Consider the following 14,174-nt stretch of genomic DNA (forward strand, 5'->3'; position numbering starts at 1 on the left):
CACTCAGCAGGGAGCCTGCTTCCCCCCTCTCCCTCTGCCTGCCCCTGCCTACTTGTGATTTCTCTCTCTGTCAAATAAATGAATAAAATCTTTTAAAAAATCTCCTTTGATTAATGTCATTATCCTAATGTTGAGATGAGGAACCCATGTCTTGGAAAGATGAAAACACTTGTTCTCAGAGCCTACACAGCAGAAGAGCCAGAGTTTGACCCTTAAGCTTGGGTCTCCTACCCCCAACTCTATGACTCTTAAAGTTGCAGGATCCAACAGTCTGCTTTTTTCGGAAGAGTTCTCTTCTTCAGTTGAAACTATCAGAATCATTCCAGTGTAGGGACTCACTCAACACACACAAGAAGCAGAAACAAATTCGCTCGGTGACTAGTCTTTCAATCCATCCAGAAACACCATAACAGGACTATCAAAAATTGCCCGTGAATTGTGCTTTTATTGAATTCTTTTTCATGCACCTCAAACACTAGTAGAACAATTTTCCAATGTAGTTTGCTTTTTGGTGTTGGGACCCATGTTTTAATGAAGAACAATTTGGAAACTTTTATTAAAACCAAGTGGTACAAGACTGGAGATTGAAGAGAAACAGGTCGCAGCGTAAAGGTAGAACGAGATCCCCGTGCTGGGTCATTTATTTTCATTTGTTTTAATCTTTGTTTATCATCACAAAGCCTGGAATAATAGTGCTCTGAGGACCCGTGCTAGGGAAACAGAAGGAAATTGAAGTTCACGGTGTCAGTGACACACATTGCCACCCTCGCCAGGAAAGGGAAGGGAATCTGAGAAACCTCAGGACAATTAAAGTTTGATTTCCATATCCTAACTGACAATGTGGTACTCACCTGCTGTGGGGTTTGAGCCTCTTACCGTATCTCAGTTCCTACAGGGAGGGACTGGACCACATGTAAGCAATTTAATAATAAGTTTACATGAGTAGCTACTTGGCTATCGATGGCTGTTGCTGTGTCATTTTGAATGATGGGAAAGCATGAATTATAAAGGTAAATAGGAGAAGTTGGATGCTCTTGGCCATAAAAAGAGGTTGGACTCTTTTTTTGGCATTTATTGGGTTAATTGTTTTTTTTTTTTTTCCCTCCCTTAACATACTCTGAGTAGTTATACAATATAAAAAGCTCTTTTTCATATTCCCTTGGTGTGTACTGGGACTCCACATATAGAATACCCCCTCCCCCGCAAAAAAAAATTCAGACAGTGCCAAAATCTACATTTTCATTTGGCGAACTAGTTAAATCTATTCATAATCTGGTGCCTGAATCAAATTTCAGAGCCGACTAGACTGCCTTGGCTCCTGGTTTTTGTTGCTCGACCTGTCTCCGACTGAATTCAGCTATGATGTTACATCTTTAGCTGTAGAAAATTTCTAATAAGGGTGGCCTGTTTTCCTTTGCCATTGAACGGTTCGTACACAAGATCCAGCATTTCCAAGCAGGGGCCCATTTTCAGCCACATGGTCCATGTTTTTGGAAAGAAACTCCTTGTTTTTTTTTTTTTTTTTTAAGTATTTTTTTTTATTTTCCTTCTTTCTCTCAATGTTCACTTTAATGGCTCTAACACTACATAAAACTCGTGTATTCTCTAGTGAACAAATTGTGCAGGGAATGTTGTCAGGAACCGAGAGAGGAGGCACGGAGATCTAAGGGATTAGTTGCAAAAACAGATGGGATTTTTCTATTCACAACCCAGAAAGAGCATTTAAAGGGAGGTCAGGAGCAGTGTGGGGATCCTCCATATCTAGTGGGAGGGTTATTTACCTCTGGAAGAATATTCTGTCGTCAGGAGTGAGAAGTGGAGGGAAAAGAGAAGAGTGGAAGGTCAATTGCCAGAACACAGGGCTGTTGGAGACCTACTTGAAATGAGAGAATAATGATTGGATCGTTAAACCTTAGGAAGAGGCCACAGATTTCAGTTGGCTCTGGACGGTTCAGGTGTACGATACTGTTATCCTGTCTGACTTCTAAGTTGGAGGATCCATCACCTGGTCACTCTGTATGTTGTTCTTTTAAGGAAATCCATGTTGGGTAACGATTTGAAAGCATTTTTCCTGGATCATAGGCTACACTGCCCTTCCTCCTTTTTATCACCCCCCCCCCCCCGGAAGCATCGGGAACTTCTGTTACTCTATGAGAATATCACACAGGAGGCCATACCACTGTTTCCTTAGATACTACATGGAATTTTGTTAACAGCACAGTAGCATAGTTAGTAGAAATCAAGATGTGCAGCAGGAGTTGGTGAAATAGTAAATGTTTCGGTGTGTGTGTGTGGGCCGCAGGGTCTCTGTTGTAATTATGAACCCTCTTGGGGAACTCTGAAAGCAGCCATAGACAATATGGAAACAAATGGGTGTGGCTGTGTGACAATAAAACTTTATTTACAAGAAAAGATGACAGGCCTATGGACCTGATCCCTGCTTTACAAGACTGTTCAGTCATGAGAGTAGGTTGAGGATGTATTAACAAATGAAAAAGCAAGCCACAGTAGAATATGATAAGATAGTTTATTTATATGGAAAAGGAAACCCAAACGAAACAACCCATAGCTGCCTTATATGTTAAGAGGTGGGTGTCTGGGTGGTGAAATCAGTGATTTAGGTAGTACCTGTGTGTACTTCTATGATTTTCTCAAGTTTCTGAGTGTATTTTACTCCAGTACTCGAGAAAAAGGAAAAAAGAAAAAGAAAAGCGACATACCCCAGGTTACGACGTCACTGGTAAATGTGTATTGACTCATGGGGCACCTGGGTGACTCAGTGGGTTAAGCCTCTGCCTTTGGCTCAGGTCATGGTCTCAGGGTCCTGGGATCAAGCCCCGCATCGGGCTCCCTGCTCGGCGGGGAGCCCACTTCTCCCTCTCTCTCTGCTTGCCTCTCTGCCTCCTTGTGGTCTCTCTCTCTGTCAAATAAATGAATAAAATTTAAAAAAAAAAAGTGTGTTGACTCATTTCTACAGCGTGTTGTTGTACTTCAGGGTGCAGAATCAAACTGTTGGGTTGGGTTCCAGGCTTCAGCATTAACCAGCTGGGCGTTTGGCCCAAGTTATGTAACAGCTTCTTGTCTTAGTTTCCTTTTCTGCCTACAAGGAGAGTCAGGAACAATTACCCCATGAGGTGTTTGTGAAGTTTGGGCTTCTGTCTATAGAGAAGAGTATCTTGCCTCTATTCAATAAATACAATTCTTTTTTTTATCAACTACACAGGATAAGATATCTGACATCCCTCTCGCTGAAGGTTTTGGGGGTTCCCTGAGAAAACTGGGTAGTCTCTGACTTTTCCCAATTCATAACTTGTAAGGTAATGCAAAATAAATATTGCTATTCATTGATATTATTATTATTTTTAAAGATTTTATTTATTTGACAGAGAGAGAGAAATCACAAGTAGGCAGAGAGGCAGGCAGAGAGAGAGGAGGAAGCAGGTTCCCCGCAGAGCAGGACCCTGGGATCATGACCTGAGCCGAAGGCAGAGGCTTTAACCCACTGAGCCACCCAGGCACCCCTATTCATTGATATTATTATTATTTAATTGCCATACAGTTTGCCTGGCGATACCACTAAAGGAAAAACAACCAACCGAAAAGTCATTCTGCCCTCATTTTTTATATAGTAACGTTTAAGTCTTAAATGGCTAAAACTTGGAGATGTCCACAGAGTCTAAATATTACAGCTTTGGCATGATTTTAGGATTAGTAACTTCTAAAAGGTGCTTCCTAAATGCTGTTTCCTAGCAAACGTCTTACCTTCTTGGGGCTCAGCGCCCATGTGAGACTTTCCGACTCTACCCCGGTGTATGCAGGGCCCGGTAGCTCACACAGTGCACACAGAAGCTGGAAAAAGGCACCGTTTCCCCTTAAAGGATCCACAGGTACACACTAGAAAGGCCACTCAGACTTAGATCCAGAAATAGCTTCTATATTTTGATTAATGGATTTTTTTCTCCCTGCAATTTCTCTACAAATAATGTCAGAGGAAATGCATTCACCCCTCCCAGAGTGGAAGTCTCCGGCGTTTTCTGCCATATCCAGCAAAGGAGAGTCTGACGCAGAACCCGGGGAGGAAGACATGAGGAAAAAGTGAACGGAGCGGGTGGGGGACTGGGCGGCCATTAACGGAGATCAGGATTTCTGCATTTGGGGGGAAATCCTTCTGTGATATATTTTTTTAAAAAAAAACTTTTCTCTTCCATTCTTGAAAAAAAGAAACCAATCATCTCACCTTCTTATTTTGTCTTTCCCAACGTTACCACTGACCTCTCTGTAGCCTTGTCTCCCCACTCCCCATGTTTACTCTTCTTTGTTAGATGTTCTTCCTCTTCCAGGGCAAGCACATCGGGGTGCGTCTTTCAGGGAAGCCCAAACCGAGGGGCTCCAGTCGCGAAAAATTCTCCTGCCAGTAAAATGTCTCTCTATTAATTCTCTATTAATTATTCTCTCGTAGTTAATCCTTTCTGCTCTTTCCCTGCTCAGCCACATTCCCACTTTCCATGCAACAATACCCGTCTTCCTCTTTCATATTCTAGTGGCATATCCTTTTGGTTTTTTTTTTTTTCTTTTTTAATCATCACTATGATGATAAAATGTCTGTTGCTTTCATCAGACGAAGAGGGTAAGGGTTTATTTGCGTCCTGTTCATAATTCCCTCATTCTTATTGCTTGACACATTGCACACTATAGATGCTCAATAAATGTTTATTAACTGGATTACCTAAAAAAATAAGCTTTAAAAACTCATTTATTTTGGCTTACTATTAGTTTGAAAATATTACTTTAGGACAACTCTGTTGCCCAACACATCACAAAAGACCATCAGTTACTACAGATATCTCAGTTAATTTGACTGTAAAGATTTTATGATGAAAAACAAAAAAAGTGGGGCAGCCGGGTGGCTCAGTCTATTAAGTGTCTGCCTTCCACTCAGGTCATGATCTCCGAGTCCTGGGATCGAGCCAGAGTTGGGCTCCCTGCTCAGCGGGGAGCCTGCTTCTCCTTCTGCCCGTCCCTCGCCCCCTGCTCATGGTCTCGCCCTCCCATTTAAGTAAATAAATAACATCTTTAAAAAACAGAAAAAAGAAAGAAGCAAACAATAAGAAACACATTTATTAAAAAATGAAGCCCATTTGTGCCTTTTCTCTTAATCAAGTGTTGTGGTTTCTTCCCAATTCTTTCTTTCCTTTAATAACAAGGCAGCCAGGTCTGCGAGTTCCCCAGTGTAACTGCACAGATGACTGATATCAGGGGGTTCCCACAATGTTTCTACTTGTCCCTTTATGACTAACGAACAGATTTCAAAGAAATAATCTACCTGTCATGAAATGCAGGTACACTCTTACCCTTGAATGTTCTTTTCCAAACTTCTCCCAGTTTCATCTGGATTTTAAGCAAATTCAGCAGCACTAATACAACATGCTGCTAAGAAAGTGTAAGAAGAATATACATCAATAGCAATTATTATTTTTAGGTAAATCTTCAGTTTTCTTCTTAGAATATAAGAGAGGGTAGTGGACCAAGGAGTAACACTACCTGTTACTATCGTCATCTCTTTTTCATGGTCCTGGTCTAACATCATCATTGGGTGAATTCCCTTGAGATTGATAGATATCTATCGATCGATAGATAGATAGATAGATATCTATATATCTAAGATATATATCTTAAAATATATATGTATATATATTTTATTTGAGAGAGAGAGAGAGAGAGCACTAGCAGGGAGGAAGGGCAGAAGGAGAGGGAGAAGCAGACTCTCCAGCTGATCAGGGAGACCGACATGGGGCTCGATCCCAGGACCCCAGGATCATGTCCTGAGCCGAAGGCAGATGCTTAACCAACTGAGCCACTGGCTCTCTGCCGTGGCCAGTGTGGTGTCAGTGGAACCAAGAGCAGTCCATACTTGCACTCGGGCTTTTTTCTCCAAGGACCTACTTACTTCTCTATCAGGAGGCAGGGAGCTAAATGCAGTCTTGGAGGGCGCCTGGGGGGCTCAGTCAGGGAAGCCTCTGCTTTCAGCTCTGGTTGTGATCTCAGGGTCCTGGGAGTGAGAGAGAGAGAGAGAGACGTCTGGGTCCAGCTCCCTGCTCAGCAGGGAGTCTGTTTCTCCCTCTCCCTCCACTCCTCCACCTCGCTCATGCTCTTTCTGTCAAATAAACAGATAAAATATTTAAACAAACAAACAAACAAATAAATAAATAAATGCAGTCTTGGAAACGGGCGTCTATGGAGCTGGAATGTTAAGCTCTCGCCGTTGTTGCTACTGGGACTTGGAGACGATTTTTCTCACCTGACATGTCAACCCCGCTGCTCCACAAACAGAGTTGTCTTTGCTTTTTGTCCTTAAGGTGTTGACACAACACAGCCCCAATCTAGAAGACAAGAAAGGCCCATAGTCCAAACCCAATTTTTACTAATTTAAGTGCCTTTAACCTGGACGGAAAGCCAAGAGGCTGGGTTGGTTGGGGTCATTACTCTGCCAAGTTGGGGTGGGTTTGCACGAGCTGAGCATTTAGTGCCAGCACTGGTCATTACTTGCTGGCACAGTAAATTAAGCTACCACACCTTTAATGAATGTAATTCCCTTATTTTGACGAAGTTCCCATTTCCAATGATTCACACTTTACCTTTAGACACTTCTCCTATAGGTGTTTGCCAAAGGCCTTTATTGGCAGCTAAGCCCTGGATTGGTTCGAAATTAGATTGGGAACCATCAAAATTATCTTTACATGTTCCGTGAGTCAGATTTGGACCTTAGAGATCCGGGGTCAGAAGCATCTCCAAACACATGCCCCAAATCCTTTCCACCATTCATGTTTCCATCACATATTATGACATTCAGGACCCAAGCTTTTGGTCAGGGACTGCAAAGGGTTATCAGAACCTGAGCATAGTAAGTATTTATTAACTGCAAAATACCATCATCAGAAGTGTGACTCTGGGGTGTCTGGGTAGCTCAGTCAGTGAGGCGGCTGTCTTTGGTTCAGGTCATGATTCTGAGGTCCTGGTTCTGGGATTGAGTCCTGCACTGGGCTCCTTGCTTAGTGGGAAGTCTGCTTCTCCCTCTCCCTCTGCCCACCCACCTTGCTCTCTCTTGTGCTATCTCTCTCTCTCTCTCTCTGGGTCTCAAATACAAAAATAAAATGTTAAAAAAAAAAAAAAGAAGTGTGACTGTGGAAAGAGAAAGAAACAGAGCACTTAAAGAAAGCCTCATCAAGGGGGTGCCTTTGTTCTCTGTCTTTGTTCTAGAAAGGACAAAGTATTTCAGTTTGAGGGCTGGTGAGCACGGAGGAAATTTTCTCATTCAGTTTAGGGAAGAAATCTAGTGATGGATAACATGACTTCTGTGTCCCAACAGGGCACTCATGGTTTCAAAGGCAGGACTTGCTTTAGTACTTAAACTTTATTCAGAGTTGAACAGCTGGTTTTCTAAACTCTGCCTGAAGTCCACATTTCCAAATCCCATGCCCTTAAACACTACTGCAGGGATAGGCCAAGTAGCAAGTATTTTTAGGGTTGGCCAGTCAGATGGTCTCTATCGCAAATACCCAGTTCTGCTCTGCAGCTCACAGAAGTGCCAGAGGCCGTATGTAAATGAGTGAGTATGGCTGTTCCCACAAAAGTTGGTTTGCAGAAACAGATAGTAGGGTGGCTATAGGTCAGGAACTGTAGTTTGCCGAACCCTGTCCTACTCTATACGCTGAGATACGTGTGTGTGTGTGTGTGTGTCTATTATTTAAAGTTTCCGAGATATATGTGTGTGTGTGTGTGTGTGTGTGTGTGTATTATTTAAAGTTTCCTTTCAAGCTTTTAACAACTTCTGGAAGACTGGATCCTAACTGCATTGTGTAAGTTCTCTTTTTTTCTCTCCTTTCATACATTCGACAAATACGTATCGATCACTACTTGTTCTAGAAATGACAATCCATGAGTCCTTGACTTTCTTCCTTATGCCTTCATTTTGTGATCTTTCTTATTTGATTCATCTTTTCTTTCTTGAGATCTCAGAGCTTCTGTGATTTGCCCAGTACTCCCCAAATTTCAGATTATGAGAAAACCTTTACTTTCTGTCTTTCTAGAAAACTCACTTTGAGCTCAAGACGTTGGGTGACCTTCTTCTGATATAAAGCACTGGCTCACCCTCTCTTAGATTTCCACTCAGGTTGTGTATAATCAGCACTTTGGGAATCTGTAATGGATTTTCCAGGAGGCAACTCTGATGAAAATGTCAACTTTCTAAACAAAGACAGTTGTCAGAATGTTCTTTCAGAAATCCAGATTAGTCACTGTTTTCATCAGGTTGAATTTTCAGTTCTTCAATCGTAAGGGGGCATTGCCACCTGGTGGAAAAAATACTGAGGGGGTTAGGTGATCACCTGGGGAAAACACAGTGAAAACAGCACATTTGCATAGACTGGAAAATTTTACCTTGGTAATGTCATTTCAGTGCCTAGTGGCATGAAAACCCACATCCTTCCACATTCAGAACATAAAACAAGGAAATGCAAGTAAAAACTGTTAATGATTGCATTTTAATAGATCCAGGAGAGCTTATTTCTTAGAAAGAAGTGACTTGAAATACATGTTATTCCTAATTGTTAAAACTCCTCTGGATCCATTTCTTCTCCATTTATAGGGTTTTTCACTCTTATTCTATAATTTTCAATTACTTCTTCTGCATGGGCTTTTTTGTTCCTATTTTCAGTAAGTAATGATATATATATATATATATTTTTTTTTTCACACATTTGTGTGTGTGCATGTGTGTGTGTGTGTGTGTGTGTGTGTGTATGAACTGTCCTCTTAAGTTTAACCTAATATGCCTCTAATCAACTTTGTAATTCCTGTTCGTCATTGAGCAGTCTCTACCAGCTGCCCGTGCATTCTCTCTACCCCTTCGCAGCCAAGCCTCCGGAAATCTTCCTTCCATGTCCCATCCCCTGCCCACGTCTGCTCTCAGAAATGCTTAGCGTGGCTTACTCAAACGGCCACTCCCAATCCTTGTTCTCACTGACCTCTCTGTGGCCTGAACTTGGTCCCTGAACTTCTTCCTTGGTTTCCTAACTCTGCTCTCGCTTCTCTCCTGGTTGCTTCTGCATTTGCTTCCCAGCCCCACTTCTCTTTGCCCCACTTCCTGTGCACACGAAAGCCAAACACAGTATCTTCAGCCCTCTCCTCTTCAGGGTCTCACTTTCTAGATGCATCCATTCACCCACGTGGCTTTAACTACTCTTCGGACCACAGGCACATCGGCTTCCCCGAGCCCGTACCCAGAATGCGTTCTTACCTTCCTTTCCTACTTTTTCGCACGGGATCCTAAATTCAGCTTCTCCTCATATCAGCTGAAACCTACTCTTGACAACATTAAGAGGAACATATTTCCTATAGTAATAATCACATTGACCAATTCCTCCATCAAAACAAAAGCACATTTTCCCTAATATTCAACTGTACATTTTAGAGCCGTTCACAAACGATCCCTGTGCATCGTTGTTCTTATAAGGCTGTCATCCCATGCTGAGTTGGCTTCTTTTGTAGTATTTATCTTGAGTGCAAACTCCGTGAGGAGAAAGGCCTTGCTTCTTCTTTTTAGTGCCTGGCACAGGACTTGGCATATCATAGATGTTTAATAAATACTTGTTGATAAATAAATGAAAAACAAAACAAAACAAAAACCTCACAAACCTTTCTCTTTTCCATTTCAACAGACAGGGTCTGTGTCATCTCCTCTTTATGGATCCCAGGACACTGGATGCTTTTGTAGATTTCAGCCCTCTCACTGGACTTGATCAGAGTCTCCCAGGTGACTCATTAAGTGGCAGTTTCCTGGTCCTCATTTCCAGCTGTTAGGATTCGCTGGAGCTCCGTATCCAGAAAAGGAACAAACACAACACTTTACTCAGAGTCCTGGCTTTCCTTTCTCTTCTGGGCTAGTTTATGACTGTGAACTTCTCTCTAAATGCTAACGAATTCTACCGGAGCCGGAAACCCAAAATTCACGTCCAGTGGTCCTCTTAGGATTTCACTCTTACTAGTTGTCGTTATTCAAACAAATTAGGTGCACTTTGGGGGAGGATTAGGAGATCAGATCTCAGTGCCCCAGCTTTGTTTCTTATCTCCTTAATCTCTTAAATCGTATCTGTATCTTGTCCTTTCTGTAAGGATCAAATGAGACACTTTTCGTAAGGATGATTTCTAAAGGAAAACACTCAGTACCTGTCATTTCTGCTATTTTGTTTCTACTGTAATTGTAACAGGCTTAGCTGCAAAGTCGTCCATGGCCAAATGGTTACAAAATTATAAATTCAGTGGAAGGCTTCTCTGAAACAGTGTATCCTATCAAACTGTTTCTAGAACACTCATTAGTTCATACATCCTTTATGAGAAATAACAAAAAGACTGGTATTTGGAATTCTGTGTGTTGTCTTTGAAAGAGTAAGCGTAGCTCCGCCTTCCAGGAAAGGAAGCTGGTGGAGCAAACACAAGTCTGTCTGTCTGTCTATCTGTCTGTAAAACTACCACAGAACATGTTGCCGAGCCAGAAAGGGAACAGTACTTCCCCCTGCGTGAAGCATCTTAGAATGCACATGGATGCCACGCACGAATCTCTCAGATTATTAAGTAGATCACTGTATTTCAGCATTTATGGAGACCACGTGGCCTTTTTACCTCTCTCTCTATTCCCAAAGTCTGGCGTATGGCAGAAGCTTGAAAACATTTATTAGGTAAGAAACTCAGCCTTCCATTATGAGACCTTAATCATATGAAAATGTTATTCTAGCTGTCTTGCTTTCCAGCCGGGTCTTCTCCAAGGCTATTGATTTCTTAATCAGTTGACCCCATTGCTAGGTCACACTTTATAGTTGCAAAGTGGAAGGTTAATAGTAATGAGCTTAAGCTGGCCACACAGCCTCACCTGGAGACGATATATACGTGTGCGCGCGCGCGCGCGCACACACACACACACACACACACACACACACACACACACTGAAACTTCTAAGTGACTGGATGTTGCCATGTGACCAAATTTTCATCAAAGGCATATGTTGCGAGAGTCTAGAATTGTGGCTGGAACAAACTGGTGTTCAAATGTCTGTTGAGTGAATTAAGAAATGAGTGACATGGGTGGGAAAAGTCCCATGTGCAGCTCCTGCCTCTCCTTAAAACACCTCTGCCTTGCGTCCCTCCCTGGCACACGGCTGAGCCCATGACCCAGATTTCAGCCTGCAGATGACAACACTCTAGGACAGGGAGGGGTTTGCCAACTTCTTCTCTAAAGGGTCACGTAGTAAATATTTCAGATTTTGCAGCCATGTGGCTCCTGAAATACTCCACATTCTGCTCTTAGGGCATCCAAACAACCACAGACAACTCGTTCGCAAGCGGGTGTGGTCATGTTCCAGTAAAACTTCATACACAAGTACAGAGAGCAGGCTGGATCGGAGCTCTGAGTTGGGGTTTGTGTGCACCTGCTCTAGGGGGTAGACAGGGAATAAGACAGGGGAAGGGGGAGAACTTGAAGGCCCTCATGCAGCTGAGCCACCTAATCCGCCCAAGCTGCTCAGCTCGGGGCAGTAATATGGCAGAGAAATAAATACCTTATTCTTTAAACCATTTTATTTTAAGGTTTCTTAGCTATAGCTGAGTTAGTTAACGAGTGCGTGCAGGATATAATAAAGTGCTGACTTTATTACTGTTGTTGTTCTGTTGCTATCATCATCATCCTCGTCGTCGTCATCATTTCAAGTCTGTAACGATCCTGGGATCGATCGCCTATGATTAGACACAGAAGTACCCAGTGTGCGGGGGGACGAGGGTAAGACACTACAGAGCTATTCTAGTGTTTGGTAAAGTCCCTTAATTCTGTCATCGTAACATTGAAATGAATGGAGCATTTTAATTTCATTTTGTCAAATGAGGAAACAATGTATGAAATAGAGTCAGTGTCTTGCCCAAGGTCACAGGACCGGATTGTAGAGAGATGGGGGCATGATGTCAGTTGTATCTGATTCCAAAGCTTCTGCCCACTGCGTTGTGTCCCGGGGTAGTTACCGTTTTGTTTGGATGCGTATATTTATTGATATATCCAGGCCTACTAAGACTAGATAGAAAAACCATATCCCAAATGTTCTTTAAGTTAACCAAATACTTAAAAGTATCCATAACAATACATACAACAGTCCTTTATTTGGGAGCATATCTCGATAGCAACTTGCCGAAGGGTCCGCACAAAGACATGGGGCTCTATGAATGGCTGCTCCATAGGTCCCTATGCCTTCCAGTATGGTGGTCAACTGACCACATGTGGCTCTTCACATTATAGGACATTAATACAATTAAAAAAAAAAACAAAAAACAAAAAACAAACTCCATTGACCCCCAAATTGGCACTACTTTAGTGGCACTGACCATACTGACCACATTCACCTGCCACATGTGACTGGCGGCCACTAGTTGGGACAATGCAGATTATGGGATATTGGCTCACTGCGGAAAGTTCTATGGGCCAGCACTGCTCCCTTCAGCTAGATTTGACTTTTTTTGTTTGTTTGTTTCTATGCACGTTCGAGCTCTCACTGCTTACCTTTAGGGCGCCCAGATGGCTAGTCCATCACTGGCATCCAGAAGAAGCTGCCCCACTCCCAGGTCCTTTCTTTATTTTCCCCGTGGCCCCTCTCTTCTTTTCTCCCCTTCTTCTGCTCCCCACCCCCCCACGCCCCTGCCACTTGTGTGTTGGCTGTCATTCCTTCAGCACTAATTGCTTCCCAGCAGGATGGAGCCAGGATCTCCGATGGCGTAAAAGCCAAAACGAGAAAGGGAAAGAGCCACGGCGGCGTGTGGAATCTGGCCTCCAAGTGCGGAATCTGCAGACAAACCAAGTTTTCACACTGTCCATAGGAACTAGCCCCGAGTTATTGTGCGGCAAAGAGGTCTGCATCTCTTTACTCTTCCTGCGAGAGCCCAGACGGAAGGGGGGACGGGAAGGGGCCGGCCACCTCCATTTTGGATAGTTAGTGCTTGTGTGTATGCTTCTCTTTGGGCGAGCATTTTCCTGTCCTGTGAAGCGTGTAGAAACCCCACCTAACCGCAAACGGCCTCCACCATCCTAGACCATCCTCCGGGTGTTTAAGAAGCTACAGCATGGGAAGCCAGTATGCGTCTTTCTGCAATGATTTTGTTGAGGTTGGGCTCACTTTTTTAAAAGAATTTATCCCTTTATTAGAGAGAGAGCATGCGCAGGGCAGGAGCAGTGAGGGAGCAAGAGGGATAAGCAGACTCCACACGGAGTGCAGCGCAGAGCTCCATGCCACAACCCTGAGATCATGATCTGAGCTGAAACCAAGAGTTGGCCATTCAACGGACAGAACCCCCCAGGCGCCTGAGGTTGAGCTCACTTGTATTAAGAGAACGCAATGGCCAGAGTTTATAAAAGCGGAAGCTCAAAGGAGATGGTTCAAACAGTCCGAGCAACCAGACAGCCCTGGTGGGATCCGTAATCATGGATTAAACTCGGGTCTGCATTTCTGTCGGCGTCACGGGGTGTAGGACCATGAGCAACTGCAGTTGCTCGGCTCATGCGGAAGATGCGGGTGCCCTGTTGCTCTCGCAGTGATGTCTCATGAGGAAACCACAGAGGGCCAGCCTGGGATCGTGACCGAGGTCCCTACCACCCACCTGTCATCTTCAGGAATAGCTATTCCAAAGATAGAGACGCATGCAGAGATCAACCCGCTTAGTGTTCCTTGCCACTGAACTTGCTAACAGAACAACATGTTTTTGGGAAAGTTAATCTCATATTAGAAAACTTGAGACTTTTTAAGTGTTCATCACAAAGGGAGGGATTTGGGGGAAACTGCTCCCTTTTGTTTATATCTAGAACTGGTCCAAGGGGTACTTTGTGATTTAGATGTTTAATGAAATAATTGTTATTTGCCTTCCGGAGTGAGAATTTACTTTCTTTGACCCTCCTTTGGAGTTCTTCATTTTAAGATAAGCTCAAATATTGACAGAACTGGGACCGAGATTAAAGAGCATATAAAATGCATTAGCGTTCTACCCAAGGAAGAAGAAAGAAAAACCAAGGGGCCTCTCCCACAGTAAATAAAAGCGACAGAGGTTCTTAAGAAAACACTGCGGAATTTCATTCGTGTGTATAATGAAAT

The sequence above is a fragment of the Mustela nigripes genome, chromosome 16 (assembly GCF_022355385.1).
Source record: "Mustela nigripes isolate SB6536 chromosome 16, MUSNIG.SB6536, whole genome shotgun sequence".
Classification (NCBI taxonomy): Eukaryota; Metazoa; Chordata; class Mammalia; order Carnivora; family Mustelidae; genus Mustela; species Mustela nigripes.